At 42.5% G+C, this 17,765-nt stretch overlaps 1 protein-coding gene across 5 annotated transcripts in view; it reads right to left on the reverse strand.

Annotated features, from left to right (window-relative positions):
- The window catches only part of frmd6 (FERM domain containing 6), a 51,077-nt gene extending 36,722 nt beyond the window's left edge, over nucleotides 1-14,355 (reverse strand). For all 5 annotated transcript variants that reach the window (XM_054795779.1, XM_054795782.1, XM_054795781.1 and 2 more), the window contains exon 1: nucleotides 14,185-14,355. The gene's annotated coding sequence lies outside the window, so the exon portion shown is untranslated. The remainder of the gene's footprint in view (nucleotides 1-14,184) is intronic.
- Nucleotides 14,356-17,765: the final 3,410 nt, after the last annotated feature.

A 17,765-nucleotide genomic window follows, 5' to 3' on the forward strand; every position in this document is an offset into this window, starting at 1 on the left:
TTGGAGGGGTCTTAAAATTTGGGTTGCCAGGTGACGGCAGCCTCGGAGTCCGAATGAGTTGGAGGCTTTCTGCAGGGAGGAGTGGGCCAACATCCCTGCCAAACGGTAATCCAATGCAACCTGATATCCAGTTTGCCAAGCCAGAGATACGGCTGCATCCTAGATGAATACGAATCAGCCATCCTCCATTGGACAGACATGCACAAGGGATGAAAAGACTAGCAAGCGGCTGACAGGCCGTCTCTTAAACAATGCGACAGCCTGGGTTGCCAGCCAACGGATTGTCACACATTCACCGTAGCTTAGCGTGACTGAAGACAAGAACGGATAGAAATTGTAGCAATGTGTACATTTTATGATTTATTTTATTTCTCATTTATTAGGCGTTGTGTAAAACTAAGGCATGAACAACATCAAGTAAAAAGCATTCAATGAATACAGAGCCCCCATCCACCAGTACCAGCGTGGACTTTGTTTTGCAGAGAGAAGATGATTACGTATGCTAGCATGAATTAAGTTGAGGTTGTGCACGAGTACAACAAACAAATATACACATAAGAACTCATTGAGGTCATCCAACCTTACCTTTATGCATTCCCACATCGTATCATAGCATGTGGGAGCAAATATGAGGTGAAAGAGAAAAGGGAAACATCCAGTATAGTAGCCTACAGTATACTATAGTATCGTATATATACTGTAGTATCCGTGCACTGTGGGAGAACGTTTGATGGAAGTTCAACAAAGTGGGACGGGTCACCACCCTCAACAAACAACGTATGCAAAACTGTGGGATTTCCAACTGTGTATTATTTTTTGGAATAAAATAATGGCCCATATTTCCAAAACTGATATCCATTTACATCATTTCAAGTTGTCATTTACATTTTTTTCAGTGTTTTGTTTAATCGTTAAACCTGAAAGTTTGGCCAGGTGGGGAGCCCCACCTGCCAGCATTCTTGGACATATGATGTGGAAATACTGCAAGAATGACACTTTTGTACAATTTGATAGCGTGATGTTCATGTGTGCAGCAGGAGTTTGGCTAGAAGAGCCATGAAAGCTACGTACTGTATGTCCAAATGGATTTCTATGAGAGCCAAATCATATTTATCTACATTGAATTCAACAATACGTTTCTGAATGTATTCTTTTGAATGACATTGTTACACTGAAGCTAAGCGATACTTCCGACCATCAACGAGACTTCTAGTGCTGCATGGCATTGTACCATACATGTGTCTTTCTTCCTTTCTCCATGGTCTTCATCAAAAGGGTTTGCTCTGCAGAATTAGCTAGCTGACTGTTTGATTAAAGGAAGGAACACATACATTATTTACGTATTGCAAGGGTCACCAACGTGGCACCAGGTCGCCCGTAAGGACATGAGTCGCCTGCAGGCCTGTTCTAAAATTAGCTCAAATAACCACACGTATCTATTTATTTGATTTTGATTTTATTTTTGCTATTCTTGATTAAATCACACTTACATGTGAACTGGAAATGACAATATATGAAATGATTTATTTTTTAAAAAGTGATTCATATAAATCAACTCTGACCTACTATAGTTCAAGGGTCAGCATTGTGCGCAGGCCCAAAACGTAGCGTTTGTGGAGCAGCAAAAAGACGATGATTGACCCCAAAAAAGATGGCAGAAAAAAGAAAGAAAACCTATTATTTTCACAATGAATGGGAGGTAGAGTTTATTTTACCACAGAGAAAGGAGCCTGCGTGTGTCTCATTTGCGGGGCGACTGTAGCGACGGCGAAGCGACACAATGTGGAGAGACATTTCACAACTTGCCACACAAGCTACCATGCTAATGACCCGCCGGGCAGCGCACTACGAGCACAAAAAGCTCGCAATTTAAAGGCAGCTCTGAGTAAACAGCAATCTTTTTTTACGAGACCGTTGAAAAGCTCCCGGAAAGCAAACGAAGCCTCATTAAGAGCTACGCAATTCTTGATTAAGAACAAGAAGGCATTTTCAGATGGGGCTGTTGTCAAAGAAGCAATGATGATAATTGCTACAACTGAGCTTGAAGACGAGAAGTACGGAACCGATGTAATCTCCGCTCTCTCTGATGTTCAACTGGGTGCATCGACAATGGTAAGAAGAGTGTTCAACCTATCTTTGTGAATCAGCCTTTCCTGACATGCACTTCATCAAGAACAAAAACAGAACACGCCTCACTGATGCACATCAGCAAGATTCACTCAGAGTTGCAGTGTCAAGTTACACACCAGAGTCCAACACACTGGTGGAGAGCACGCAATGCCAGGCTTCCCACTAACTGACAAAGAAACAGATATCAGATTTGGTGTCCAGTTCAAAATGTGTCATTCATGATTTGTAAAATGTGTTTGTAAAATGTTACTTGTCATGTTTTGCAGGACAGGAGTGAGTGCTTCCTGTCCTTTGCTCTTATTTTGGCAAGGGCTACTTCCTGTTGGGTGGGATACAATTAGCGGCTCTTAAAAGGCCAGCGTCGCCAGGCGTACGGCGCTGGTTCATTGCTTCTACCGTGACTGTCATTGTTTCCCGTGTTCCTAGTTTCCAAGTTGGTACAATTACCTCAACTTATTACTCACCTGGACTTTTTGTATTTACCATCCGACAACTCAACCCAAACGTGACAGCAACATTTGATAGCACAACTGTTAAGTGCATTTTTTTCTTAGGCTTGTGCGGGGTGTTCTGCAGAGGTACATTGTGATTTCATCCGACTGTTGTAGAAGTGATGATTTGAAAATGTTCAATTTAAAAAAACACTGAAACTTGAAAATATACAAATAAAGTGCTGCATATTGATATTCTATATTGTTATCATTGTTGATATTTTTTGTGAGAAATCATGAACATAATCAGTAATTATATTAATAATCACATAGCTAAGTACGATTAATTATTAATAATAACATATAATTAAAGCTAAATTGAGCAAATTGGCTATTTCAGAAATGTGTATCAAACTGGTAGCCCTTTGCCTTAATCAGCACCCAGGAAGTAGCCCTCGGTTTCAAAAAGGTTGGTGACCCCTGACGTATTGACATCTCAATGGCCCAGGTAGGCTGCCGCATTATCCAGAAATAATCGAGTTTTGCCGTCTGACCCGGAAAATACGGGAAGGACAGCTGGCACTGCCGTAGAAAATGAATGCATAGATTAAAATGCATTAGAAGGTTTCTGTTTTGAACGTTATTCTTAACACTATGATTTCTGTAATGTTTTACTTTAAAATATCAGCCAAAAGTTCAATAAATAAATCGATTTTGTCGTGTTAAGAAATGGCTGAGAGCCAGATGGAGTCATCAAAAGAGCCACATTTGGCTCCCGAGCCAGAGGTTCCCTACCTCTGGTCCACATCAACAAACACTAACCGTAGAAACGAGTTGAATGGGATCGAATCGTTTGGTTTGTACACTGCATCGACTCATCGTGTCTGGCCGTGTGGTTAGCATGTTGGCCACACAGTCAGGAGATCTGGAAGATGTGGTTGGGCATCTCTGGAGTTTGCATGTTCTCCCCGTGTGTGTGGGGGTTTTCTGGGTACTCCGGTTTCCTCCCACATTCCAAAAACATGCATGTTAGCTTCATTGGAGACTAAGGTAAGAATGTCCATAGGTAAGAATGTGATTGGTTGTCTATATGTGCCCTGCCATTGGCTGGACACCAGTCCAGGGTGTACCCCGCCTGTTGCCCGAAGTCAGCTGGGATAGGTTCCAGCATGCCCCTGTGACCCTAATGAGGATAAGCAGCATAGAGGATGGATGGATGATAACCTGTGTATGTAGATTCAAATGGGATGGTCCATCACAAAGACAGCTACGGTACATCCCTGCTTGTCACCAACTATAAAAACATCTGTGCTGACCAATACAAAATATTAAACTGCTGTTTGTCCAGGGGGGTGAAATATTTTCCTAAAATGCATACAATGTCTTACTAGACTTCTTTGGGTGATGTTCTATCTCACCCTGTCAAAATCAACTGATCATAAAATGTTACACCGTTGCAGTCTTAGTAAGTGGAAAACCTGCACATCGGCAAATACTTACTGTATTTCCCCACTGTAGCTGTTTGGACAGTTGTCGGATGCTAACAGGGAATGCAGTTTGTGGGCGGCGGTGGCGGCGGTGCTGCGTCCAGAATCAATGGATCCCATTGTCAGAATGAGAAGCAGATGTTAGCGAGGAATTCTCCTGACTGCAGCACTTTTTCTTTTTTTTAATGCCCGCACTTTGAACACGCCCGCCTGTCTCCATATACCCGGGCTCTCCATTTGCCTCCTTGGTTCTCAGCGCTGACACGTACGCTACCTGCAGGGGTTCAGCGTGGTGACAGCCTCCTCAAAGGAGTTCCCGTCTGCTTTTTATCTCAAAGCAGAGGAAGTCTTCCTTTCTGCACCTCGGTTGTGTGCGGCACCTGGGCCCGGCAAGTCATCCCATGTCAGAGAAAACTTGGAAATGGACCGGCATATTTTGCAAGCGAGGCCCCGCCTCTGCAGCCCTTTGTGGGATTTGATGACAGGACCGACTCTGAGCTCTGCCACGTTGACACAATCTCTGTTTGGGGCTGAAAAGCCGGAGGAAGCTCAGTTGGCTGCTCTTTGTTGTGCTCTTTTTAGACGGGCACACATGTTGCATCACACTTTTAGCGCGGCGGTAATGTGATTATCCAGCACTCCCCCTCCTCGCACTAATTGCTCGGGCCTTTCATTTCATGGCGGCGAGCACGGGCCCTTCTTCTGTGGTGTTGCGTGTGACACCTAAAGCAATTAGAATATGACTTCACCCGGTTTTGACGGACTCAGCGTGGCTTTCTGCCTCTGTCCTCAGCAATAACTAAACACTTGTGGCTAAAGTAGGACCACACAAGAAGAACATTTAACCATCCAGCTATCCACTTTCTAAGCGTCATGACAAGGTGCCTAAAGGGTCCCTTCCAACATTCATCAGCTTGGCTTAAATACATTATATGTTGTTTGTAATGATGTTCTACTTTGTTACATGTTTTATGCAAACAGTAAATTCATAAAATGAATAGTTTTTATTTACAGTTACAATGGAGCTTGCGTTTCCGGAAGTGAGGTCATCGGGGTGACACCTCAACAAACACTTGTAGAGGTAAATGGCGGACTTGGCTCAGTAGATTTTTCATCCAAATAGTAGTCATGCCAAAATGTTGTGCTGCTGCTGGATGTTCACAGCATCCCAGCCAAACTGTAAGGTTCTTTTTTTCCAAAAGAGGAAAGTTTAGGATAACAATGGATGACGCCAGTGCAGACAACAAGAGACAGATGGAGTTCTGTTCTTTGCAGCGATCACTGATGACTGCTATGAAGGAACACCTCTACAAGAAGCATTTGGCTTGAAATAACCACATTTTGAAAAAGGATGCCACTCTGCCAGTAAACAGGAAAAAACAACAGAGCAAAAAGAATGACCACTGCATCAAATTTGCCATAGAACAGAACAGAGTAAGTCATGTCTTGTTTATATAATGTCTTCTAAACGCTATTCTAGCATAGCGACAGGGCTGTAATCTGCAATCTTCAGGTCCATGTTTTAAAGCTTAAGAAGAACCAAATGGTTCTTCCTCCTCCAAAACTACTGACACATGGCTCATATCCTGTAAACATCCTCTGTCCAGTACACAGCCATGTTGGTTTACCTGAGTGTGAGGGCTAGCCCGTCACGGGTGGCGCCATGAACTAGAAATATCATTTTTGCAATTTTAGTGTTGCCTTTCAATAAATCAAACAATGTAGACAATAATTCCAAAGAACATATAAGGCCTTTAAACCTATCCCACCTGGTGTGAATGTGTCCATATTCTACTTACAACAATGTCCTAACATCTCTATCCCCAAAACTGTCTCATTGCACAGGAAGAGTGGCCACTAACAAGCTGTTTTACCACCAGACAGGCCAACTGTGGTGAATGTGTGCATGAAACTCGCAGGGTTAGGGTTGGGGTTGGGGTTAGGGTTAGAGTTGGGGTTGGGGTTAGGGTTAGAGTTTGGGTTGGGATTAGGGTTGGGGTTGGGGCTGGGGTTGGGGTTGGGGTTAGGGTTGGGGTTAGGGTTGGGGTTGGGGTTAGGGTTAGAGTTGGGGTTAGGGTTAGAGTTGGGGTTGGGGTTAGGGTTATTTCTATGATGTGTAAGAACTGCTGCATTAGGACCAAACCAACACTAGCATAGCCATGTGAGCTACAGTGCTAACATTACTCTCTCTGTTTAACAGCAACATCATGCTATGTTAGCCTATTCATGCTGGCAGAGCTCCGTGCTAGACTTTAGGATGTGTAGCGAACACCTGCACAGCTATGTACGCTATGTGAAGGAGTGTAAATGAAAACAGGCTTGTACACATGGCCGCTTCAAACATCACACAATGATGGCTGTAAAATGACTGGAAACCATCGTTTTATATATTTTAATGCATAGTTTGCTATAGCACAGCTTTTTATATCTCAGGGGGAAAAATTGTGGTTGTCATCGGACGGCAGGGGTGTCCCAACGTTTTCCAGCCAGGACCCCAGCGTGAAAAATGAAAGGATGCAACTTTGCCACTTGGATATTTTGTACAGCAACACATGGAGATATGCTAACAACTTCTCCATACATATTTCATTTCAGCTTTGTCAAATAGATGAAAAAACACATTATTCATATCAACTTGGCTCTTTGCGCTTTCCCCCCCCATTTTCCAACAATACACTAAGTCCCCTACTAACAAACATCCGACGTACGAACACTCGTAGATCCGAACACAAGCCGACTGGTCTATATTTTCATGTGTTTTGCTTTATAAGCCCATCATTATTTATATTTAAGTCCATATTTCACATGCTTAACCAGTAGAGGGCACTGTGACACTGCTAATGGGACCAACAGGTGATTAAGACCAGTGGGAGGAGACTGAAGAAAAGCTACATTTTAGCTGTACATGCAACCTCGCACAGCGTGTGATTAAGGTTTACGAAGAGTTAATAGGCCTGCTTAATTGTACACCACCCACAGAACACTATCTCTTTTGGAAGAGTCTAACCACCACCATTTGTCCTTTTTTCAATATCTCCTCCTCCTCCACCACCACCAACAACGTATGCTGGACCACTCCTCTTCAAAGGTAAATAACATTTATCATTACGTATTATTATATCATTTTTATTGTTGTTTTTTTCATTAATTATCCTGGTTTAATATTACTACTATATCCAAACTCATATTTACATACATACACATATACTGTATATATGTATACACGTACATGTAGTACCTATATCATTGGTAATATTACCTTTTACCCTACTTAAGAACGATTCCACTTAAGAACGGTCGTCTGGAACCAATTGTGTTTGTTAGTTGGGGACTTAGTGTATTTCAACTTTCTTCTGAAATAATCTTCCCCATCTCTTAGGGTGAGTCCAGCCACCCTACGGAGGAAACTCATTTCGGCCACTTTCAGTCACGACCCAAAGCTCATGACCATAGGTGAGGGTGGGAACATAGATGGGGGGGTAAATTGAGAGCTTTGCCTTCCGGCTCAGCTTTCTCTTCACCACGACGGTCCGGTACAGCAACCTCATAACTGCAGACGCTGCACCGATCCACTGAGATACTTGAACTCCTCCACCTAGGGCAGGACCTCATTCTCATTCCCAACCCACCCTTCCCATGGAGAACTATGGCCTGGGATTTGGAGGTGCTGAGTTTCATCCCAGAAGCTTCACACTAGGATGCAACCCCCCCAGTAAACGCTGAAGGTCACAGCCCGATGAGGCCATCAGGACCACATCGTCTGCAAATAGCAGAGACCAGATCCTAAGGCCCCCGAACTGGACTCCCTCGACACCTTGACTGTGCCTAGAAATTGTGTCCATGAAAGTTATGAACAGAATCGTGACAAATCAGCCTTGGCGGAGGCCAACGTTCGTAGCAGCTCACCACCAATCCCGTACTCTTGGAGCACCTCCCCCCTACTGTGGGGGACATGGTCCAATGCCTTTTCCAAGTCCACGAAGCACATGTAGACCGGTTGGGCAAACTCCCAAGTACCCTCCAGTACCCTTGTAAGGGTGTAGAGGTGGTCCAGTGTTCCACGACCGGGACCAAAACCACATTGCACCTCCTGTAGCCAAGGTTGGACTAACGGTGGTACCCTTCTCTCCAGCACCCTGGAATAGACTTTCCCAGGGAGGCTGAGGAGTGTGACCCCCCCCCCCCCCTCCCCCCCCTCTATAGTGGGAACACACCCTCCACTCACCCTTCTTGAAAAGGGGGCCCGCCAACCTGGTCTGCCAATCCAGAGGTACTGTTCCCCACTTCCACACAATGTTGAAGAGACGTCCCATCTTCTCATGATGAAGACTTTATTGCCATCATATTTTGGCTTCAATCTGGTCATATTAGAGTGTTTTCTGCAGCCTGATGTTCCAACTTCATTCATTGTTTTGTTTGTTTTTCATGACATAAAGCCTTTTTTCTTCAATATAACAACTTAATGCAACTAAAATGAGGTTATTTTTCATCATAATAATACAACATTATTCTCTTTTTTTGTTATATTACAACTTTTTACTCTTCATATTTTCACGTTATTCTTGTCAAATCACTGTTGATTTTTTCCATGTTTGTTGTTTCCTTGTTGAACTCTATTCTTAAAATGTGCCGCAAATGGCCCCCGGGGGGTAGTTTGCACCCGCGTGTCTTAAAGAATGTTCATGGCCCTTAGAAGGAGAGGGCGTGGAGGTAGTCATGGTGACGCTGTCAGGGAGTCCTAGTCAAGGTTAGGGTTAGGGTCCTACTACGTGTATCACTACACTGTAACCACGCTTGAGCTTTTAAGTAACATACTGTACCTTCATTTGTTAGCTCCAGGTGATCAACGCCCAAGATTGCAAAGACATGCGTGTGGCTGGCATCCATGCAGTTTTGGACTACACACACACACACATACACAGGCTGCAGACATGTTAGAACAGAGTCAGCAGTTGCCTGAACCGTGCATGAGTAATTCCACAGGAGCAACACACCGCAGAGACGTCAAGCCGGCCATTATGCATGCTGGAAATAGAGCACGCAGCCTTTAAGCAGAGGGTTAGCGCAAGAGCTGCAATTACAGCAAACCCCAACCCGGTTGTTTGGATTCAAGCTTGCCTCCTGGCGGATGCTTTGCAGCTGATCTCGCCTTCTTTCCTTCTGCCTGCACTTTTTATACCTGGACTCAAATGTGCAAATGAAAAGAATGAGATTGTGTGCCAGCCAGCATCCGCTTGGCCGGCTGAAGGCTAACCTCCATGGAAGGAAACGCTACAACACAAACCGCTGGAAATAAGGTCTTTCAATTATCGTGCCAAACAAAACCGAGAGGAAACGCGGTGCAGCTGCGGAGAGAAGAATGTGTACAACTAAGCTGTGCGATACCCGCCGACAAGTGTCCCTATAAAGACAAACACGTAGAGGAAAAAACACAATGCAAGGAAACAGAAGAGGGGGCTACGGGGAGACAAATGCAGGAAGAGGTGACCCATTTTCAAATGGTCTCAACCTGGGACCCACATTGTCCACTGGGGGTGACCCACTGTTATTTCAGTCATTTGAATTTTTATTCCTTTGGATGAGTTTTTGCACTTACTTAAGTGAATTTTATTTTTATTCCATTTTATCTTTTTTTTTTTACACTTACTTAAGTGAATTTTATTTTTATTCCTTTTTATCTTCTTTTTTTACGCTTAAGTCACTTTTATTTTTATTCCTTTTTATTTTTTTTTACACTTACGTCACTTTTATTTTTATTCCTTTTTAGGATTTTTTTGCACTTTTGTTTTACTATTTTTTACACTTTAAGTCATTTTTATTTTTTGTAATTTCTTTTTACACTTTTTACACAGATTTATTCTTAATTTTTACATGTAATGTTTTTTATGTCCTGCCACTGGCAACCAGTCCAGGGTGTACCCCGCCTCTCGCCTGAAGTCAGCTGGGATAGGCTCCAGCATATCTACTGAGGATAAACGGCATAGAAAATGGACGGATGGATGTTTTTTATGTTTTAATTAAGTCATTTTATTTATGTTTATTTAAATATTCATTTGTATATTTTACAATGTTATTTTAGTCATTTTTATTTGTATTTTTTATGTTTTACTTAGGGCCGCACGGTGGTCTAGTGGTTAGCACGTTGGCCAACACAGGAACAGCCTGGAGATCGGGAAGACCTGGGTTCGATTCTCCCTTGGGCATTTCTGTGTGGAGTTTGCATGTTGTACCCGTGTGGGTTTTCTCCGGGTACTCCGGCTTCCTTCCACATTCCCAAAAACATGCAGGTGAGGTTAATTGGCGACTCTAAATTGTCCATAGGTGTGAGTGTGAATGGTTGTTTGTCTATATGTTCCCTGTGATTGGCTGGCGACCAGTCCAGGGTGTACCCCGCCTGTTGCCTGAAGTCAGCTGGGATAGGCTCCAGCATGCCCCCGTGACCCTAATGAGGATGAAGTGGTATAGAAAATGGATGGATGGATGGATGGATGTTTTACTTAGGCTGCACGGTGGCTGAGTGGTTAGCACACAGTCACACAAGCCACACAGTCTGGAGATGGGAAGTTCTGGGTTGGATTCTCCGTTGGGCATTTCTGTGTGTAGTTTGCATGTTCTCCCCGTGTGTGGGGGGGTTTTCTGGGTACTCTGGTTTCCTCCCATATTCCAAAAACATGCATGTTAGCTTCATTGGAGACTCTACATTGTCCATAGGTATGAATGTGATTGGTTGTCTATATGTGCCCTGCCATTGGCTGGACACAAGTCCAGGGTGTACCCCGCCTCTCGCCCCAAGTCAGCTGGGATAGGCTCCAGCCTGCCCCCGCGACCCTAATGAGGATAAGCGGTATAGAAGATGGTTGGATGTTTTACTTAAGACTACTTTACTTTACTATATTCCTTTACACTTTGAAATCATTTTTATTTCTCTTTTCTTCTTTTATTTAAGTCATTTTCATTATCAGCTACTTTTATTATTCATTTACACACATTTTTAATGTGTATTTTTGCCACTGTTATGGAAGTCATTTTATTGTGTTCTTTAATGTTTTACTCCAGTCATTGCATTATTAGTACTTTTTACACCTGTTTTTGTCATTTTCATTACCATTTATTTGTATTATTCTTTTACACTTTTAAGTCATTTTTTACACTTTTATTGAAGTGATTTTTATTTTTTATTGATTTATTCATGCCTGATTAGTTTTTTCTTTATACACTATATTGTACACTTTTATTTAACTGATTTTTATTTTTTATTGATTTATTCATGCCTTCATTAGTTTTTTCTTTATTTACTGTATTGTACACTTTTATTGAAGCCAAACCAAACAAATGGCCTGTCATCCTTTGAAGCCTTCATACGGTAGATGTCCAAAGTGCTTTGTAGAGGAATTTATGAAGGCATTTTGTCAAGAAATGAGGAAGAAGTGCATGCATCGAGTAACATAAAATATGAAAAGGATATTTCTCGTCTAACTATGCAGTGTACCTGTACCAAGGAGGAGGGTGACTACAGTAAAATGTTGCTCAATTATCCTGTAAACCAAGTCAGACATCAGTTGCATGTTACATATTTTCATGCAACCTTTCACTGCAACCCACCCAGAATGGATCCATGGCCACCAGTTGAGAACCACTGAGCTAAACAACACCTGATCGTTGTCCACACGTTTCCTGCTTGTTACCTACTCAAACAGCCGCCTTCCTGCCCAGACAATACCTGCACTATTTGCTGTCTGACGCCCAGCAGCCCCTCCCCAACAATTGTCAGATAGGAATGCGCCACACGGGTCATTTGATTGACATGGAGCCGACAGAGAAGACTTTCTCTTTTGATTTGCGGATGCGGACCGCGGCGTTCGGCACTCGTTATGCAATGTGGTGAAATGCCGACGTTAAGAAACCCTTCTTGATGACTTCATTACAACTTGACGCCTGACGTGTTAGTCACAGTACACAACCCCCCAGGGATTGGAAAGGATACCTGTCTGAAACAGTACATCCAGGGTGCCTGGGAAGTTTCTGGAAACAACATTCAACATCTTCATTGATTTACATTTTTAATTGGTGGGGGTTTTAAATGTTTTTCACTACTTTTACTGCATATATTTCTTAACTTTACCCTCTGAAGTCCCCAGGGACTTTTTTGTCCTCTTAGATGATTTGTGCTCATCTAGTAGGGCTGCAACTAACTTATTTTCTTAGTTGATTCATCTGAAGCATGTTGTTTCCATTAAACAAGGAATTGTCAGGGGCCAAGGGGTGTCCAATGTGCGGCCCACGGCTGTTTGTTTTATATCCTAATTCCAATTCCAAAAAAACAGCAAAAATGGAAAAACCAGCAGTAATTTCACTAGAATAATGTCAAAAACTGCATATAAAAAAGCTGTAATCTAACAAGAAAAGCCCTCATTTTTGGAGAATAACTTATTAGCTTTAGGGGGCCATCACCTTTTCACACATAGGTTTGGATTTTTCTCCCTTAAGAATTAAAAGGTTTCATTTAAAAAGTGCATCAAGTGTTGAGTTGTGTTGTCATTGACTAATATTTACATTTGTTTGATCATCTGAAACATTGAAGTGTGACAAACATGCACAAAAAGACATCAGGAAGTATATCAACACTGTATATAAGTTGTTAACATCTTTACAAAATATCAACGTTGTACTATGTGGCCCTCTCTGGGGAAAACCGTTGGACACCCCTGAAAGAAACCAACAGAACCCGCCACCACACATAGATTGCAGTCCTTTGTGGAACACTGGAGCGGTATAGATAATGGATGAATGGATGAGTTTGAACTGGGCAAGATGGCATCAAGTGGTGCTACTGGATGAACACGGCATCATCTAAACATATTTAAAGAGCAAAGAGGAAAGTTTCATTCATTTCATTCACAGCTAAAAATAAAGGTGAGGTGGACACAAAGTGGTCCACAGGGTTATTGATACTTTGTAGGGGTGTCACGAGATGAGACGACACACGAGACTGGGTTTACGGGAAAGAGAGAAGACAAGGTCTTAAAATGACGTTTAAGAGAAAAAAAACATGACAAAATATTGCAATCTGCTAATTTAATTTCTACTACGTTACTACATTATGCGTGTATGCTAGCGGCCCCTGCTCCACCCACACAAAGATTGTATGACTGAGAAGAGGGCTCACTCCGTTCATGCCGTTGTTCTACGGAACAAATGCACCAGGGTGCTGAAAGCAATACACAGAGTGACTTTATTTTCACTTATTGCGTGAGGAATTTATCTATTATTGTAGCGGGTGTAGCGGCCAGGGAACATTTTTTATCTGGAACAAGAAATCTTGTAACGTTTTAATCTCACGAGATCTTGTGACACGAGATCGTGCGACACCCCATAAATGATATTTTCAGAACGTGCTGCGGGCAATAGCTGTTTGTGTTGAATGTGAAGCCAACACAAACAGCTCTTGGTTTGCTCCGCAACGTATCGGAAAAGAGGCAAAATCCCCTCTTCCTGCCTGACACGCATGCACATGGCAATATATCAAAACGGGCAAAATGATGGCGTTCACTTTCTTTTATTGTGTGATTTATTCATTCATTTGTTACTGTCCCAGGCCTACTGCCCACGAGACATATTTTTCATGAACAACAAATCTTGTTTAATCATGCGAGTTCTCGAGCTCGTGCTCTTGTGCCATTAAAAACCCGAGTGAGTCCGAAACAGGATGCTGTAAGTGCACAAACTTTACTCAAACATTTGGCAAGTGACGTCATCGTGTAATAGATGCTCGGTCTCCGAGCATGAACGTAAGTCTGCATTGTAATTACACAACTACAACTCCCAAGAATGTGGTATTCTTTATTAACTTGCAACACATGCAATCAAAAATGAAATTCCTGGATTTTATGCTTTACGTTTCTCAGCTAACTAGTAAAAAAAAAGGCAAAAGTCGCAAGATGGAATTCAATGGCAACATTCCCTGGCAGCATCGTCACCTTACTTGTCCCGACATGGTTGGACAGAAACAGCTCATTTCAAGCAACAAAAACACATCCATTCATGACCAAGTGGACATTTTTAAAGCGTGTTATCATCAAAGTGACGTCAGCGTTAGCAAGAGTCCGCCCGGATTATAAAAAAGAAACAAAACTCACCTTTTTGTAAGAGTTCCTTCCTAGTTCCTAGTTAATCCAGACACGAGTGTGTGTTTTTACAAAGTATGCTGAGTAATAAACACGGGGGGGAAATGCATCCGTGATGCTAGGAAAGACAAGTTTAGAGAGTTCGACGACAGCAACGTCGCCAGTCCGACACGCGCCACTATTCTGCCGCGACTCGCTAGCCTCACCAGGGATACAAGAGGTTGGGTAGAGGCGGTACTTTTAGGAGCGGGGGTTGGGGGCGAATGGACGATCGAGAGCTCTAATGCTCGCTTTAAAATAGCAATTAGAGCCACAATGTCACTTACCATCATATTCCACTGGTAAAACGTATCTTGTAAAAAAAATTGTGTCACTGTTGAGTGTTATTGTGGAGAATATTCGTGGTAAACGTTCACTTCTCTCCCCCTCCGATGCAAAAGCATTGGTACAGTCCACGGCTGCCCATCATTCCTGCCCATGTAGGACTGGACGGAAGTGTCCCACTGGGCTGCAAGACGATTAAAAAAACGTCAAAATCAGGCCAGAAAAGTATTCGAGGATCTGTTCTAATGTTGTTTTCATCTTATGTATTATTTTACACGCGTTTATGATCCTGACATCATTTTTAAAAACACAAAGGCGCGATAAGAACCGCATATGGCTGGGATTAAGTACCATAATGCAACCTCAACTAAGTATTTTATGCAGTGCCAGGTACACCCCCTGGACACCTTTGTAGCCAAAAATGTCCCACTGACTTCCATTAAAAACATCACCATATTAAGTCAGGGGGCGGGGTTTTGGTGGTGATTACAGTCTTGGCTATATTAAAATTTAGCATATTATTCTTATTTGTTGGAACAAATACTTCCTCTGGACACTTTCGTAGCCACAAATGTCCCTTTAACATCTACTGTATTATTTTCCATAGAGTAAATATTAGGGGGTGGGGCTTTAGTAGTGATTGCTGCAATGTTGTTAAGACAAATTATTGTCGGACAGTAACACCCCACCAACCCCCGCCCCCCACACCCGCACCCCCCATAATAATATCAGCCACCGGCTTGTCGTTGTTGACACAGCGACCTGTGACCAGTGCTAGGGGCAGGGGGGCCCCTGGACTCCTCGTTCCCGCCTGCCTTGTGCCAAAAAAGGATTGGAGTCGCTAACACGAAACTGTGCCGCGTCAAGCTGGGATAAACCCCCACCACCACCCCGCCCGGCCCTCCACAGAGCAACCCTGGCTGAGATTATTACCCGAGGAAAGCGGGAAGTACGCCTTGGAGCCAAGGAGATAGCTTACTGTTGCTGGTCAAACTGTTGCTGGTCAAACTGCCCTGGTCAAACGTTGGAGCGTTCATCCAAAAAAAGAGGTACGTCTTATAGGTATTGCTCCGTGTTAAAGCTTTGGACGTTCACTGGGCTTCATCTCATCGATTAGCTCTTATTTCCAAACATCCAAAATGATTAAAAACACACCATTTGATAGGATTTTTTTCTAAGTATTATTTTAGGATAGTATTTTTTGTTTTTTTTTACTAAAAGATTTTTTCTACAGAAAATCCGTCTCAGTCGTCCGTAATAACACGTACGGCACACATGCAGCACCGTTTTAAAAAGACCACCTTTTACGTCTTTATGCTTCACTGATCATGTTTTTTTCCCTGAAACATTTTCACACTTTATTCACCCGTCCTTGAACACATTCGAACGTGGTGACATAGTGAAAATAATATCAGTAATGTCTATCATAAGCATGCTGCCATCATGGTCTTTATAGACATCCGCTGATGTAGTCCTGTTGTTAGTTTCTGTTGCTCTGTGACTGTTGTCGGTAGTCTCTCTTTCTATTGTCCCCGCACTCCCCCCTCTGTCTTCTTTTCTTTTCTTCTCTCTCCCCTCCTGCTCCAAATTTAAACAAATTGAAAGCCAAATAAAATCTATGCAACAGGAGAAGACGCATGTGAAGGCATCTCAATCAACAATACTGTCTGTCCCCCCATAGCTGGACAGGACAAATAAAAATAAAAAATGCATATTTTGTAAACAACGCATGTAAGAAAAAAGTACATCTCAGCTTTGTCATATTGGTGAAAAAGCTTCTTACTGTCATAATATTATGATTTTATTCCGATAATAGTTTGACTTTATTCTCCTAATATTATAAGTTTCCCCAAATTAATTTGACAAAAATGACAATTGTTTTCTTTGTTTCTGATAATATTACAAATAATTTCTTTAATGTGTGAACTCTTTGCTGCTAAAAATGACATTTTCCCTCATAATATTATGGCATTATTCTCGTAAAATTACAACTTTGTTTCTAAGATTAAAACATTTTTATTTTCTTAATATTTACATTTTATTCTTGTAAAATGTCTGCAGATTTTTCCATTTTTACTGTTGTTTTTATTCCAAGTATTTCCACTTTCACCTTAAATAATTTTTGCCAATTTCTTTCCCATAATATTCCCATAATATTATAACTTTTTCCCCCAACTCAGTTTTCAAAAAACAACAACTTTGTTTTCTTTATTTAGTTTGTTTCTGATAATATTGCAAATTTGTAACATATGTTTTTTATATTTCAACTTTATGCTACTAAAATGATATAATTATAACATATAACATATTTCCTGATAATGTTACGTAAAAAAGCACTTTTTTTCCTCATTATGCTGGCGACCAGTCCAGGGTGTACCCCGCCTGTCGCCCGAAGTCAGCTGGGATAGGCTCCAGCATGCCCACGCGACCCTCATGAGAAGCGGTATAGAAAATGGATGGATGGATGATGCAATTTTTTTCTCTTGATATAATTTTTAAATTTTTCTTTTTAAAAGATATTTTTAGAATGTGCAGCAGGCCAATAAAAAAACAGCTGCAGGCCGCACTTTGGGACGACCGGGCTAAAGGCTACGCCGTGACTCAACATACATTATCCTTCATTCGTGGTTCATACTTCCATCTGATAATTACAACAGTCACTTTTATTGCAAATGTTGATCTGAAACCTTTGTTGTCTTGTACAATCTTTTGGAAATTAGAGAGAAGTTTTACGGGAAACAGTTCTCAAGATGTTGGACCGTGACTCTCCATCCCAAGGCCGTGGCTCCTTTGTTTCCCCCTCAAAAATGAGGAGAACGTTGGCGTGAAAAACTTGCGAGCTGATTGGCGTCGCTTTCAACAGCACAGATGTAAAACGTGTCCGGCGCGGCGCCGCGTTACGCAAGAGCGCATGCCAGCGGTCCGGCTGGGGTGAAGTGGGGTGGAGGCCTTCCTGAGCGGAGAAGGTCAAACGCACCACGCATGACCACAACAAAAGTACGACAAATGTGATGCCGGACTGTCACGGTGGCATCGAGGCCGACATTATATGATGCAGCGCGGCAAAGCAAAACAGCAACAGCGTCAGTGTTGTCATTGTTGACCACACACACATTCCAGGCAGCCGTGCATCCGCACACTCACCAGCTTCTTTGTTTGACCAGGGGGGGTGGGGGGGTGGGGGGATGTGTGGGTGGAGGGGTGTGTGTCACCACATGGTACCGTGAAAACAATACATGATGCAAATGCGACACTGCTCTCGTTCTGCA

This window comes from Dunckerocampus dactyliophorus, chromosome 13 (genome assembly GCF_027744805.1).
Source record: "Dunckerocampus dactyliophorus isolate RoL2022-P2 chromosome 13, RoL_Ddac_1.1, whole genome shotgun sequence".
Taxonomy (NCBI): domain Eukaryota; kingdom Metazoa; phylum Chordata; class Actinopteri; order Syngnathiformes; family Syngnathidae; genus Dunckerocampus; species Dunckerocampus dactyliophorus.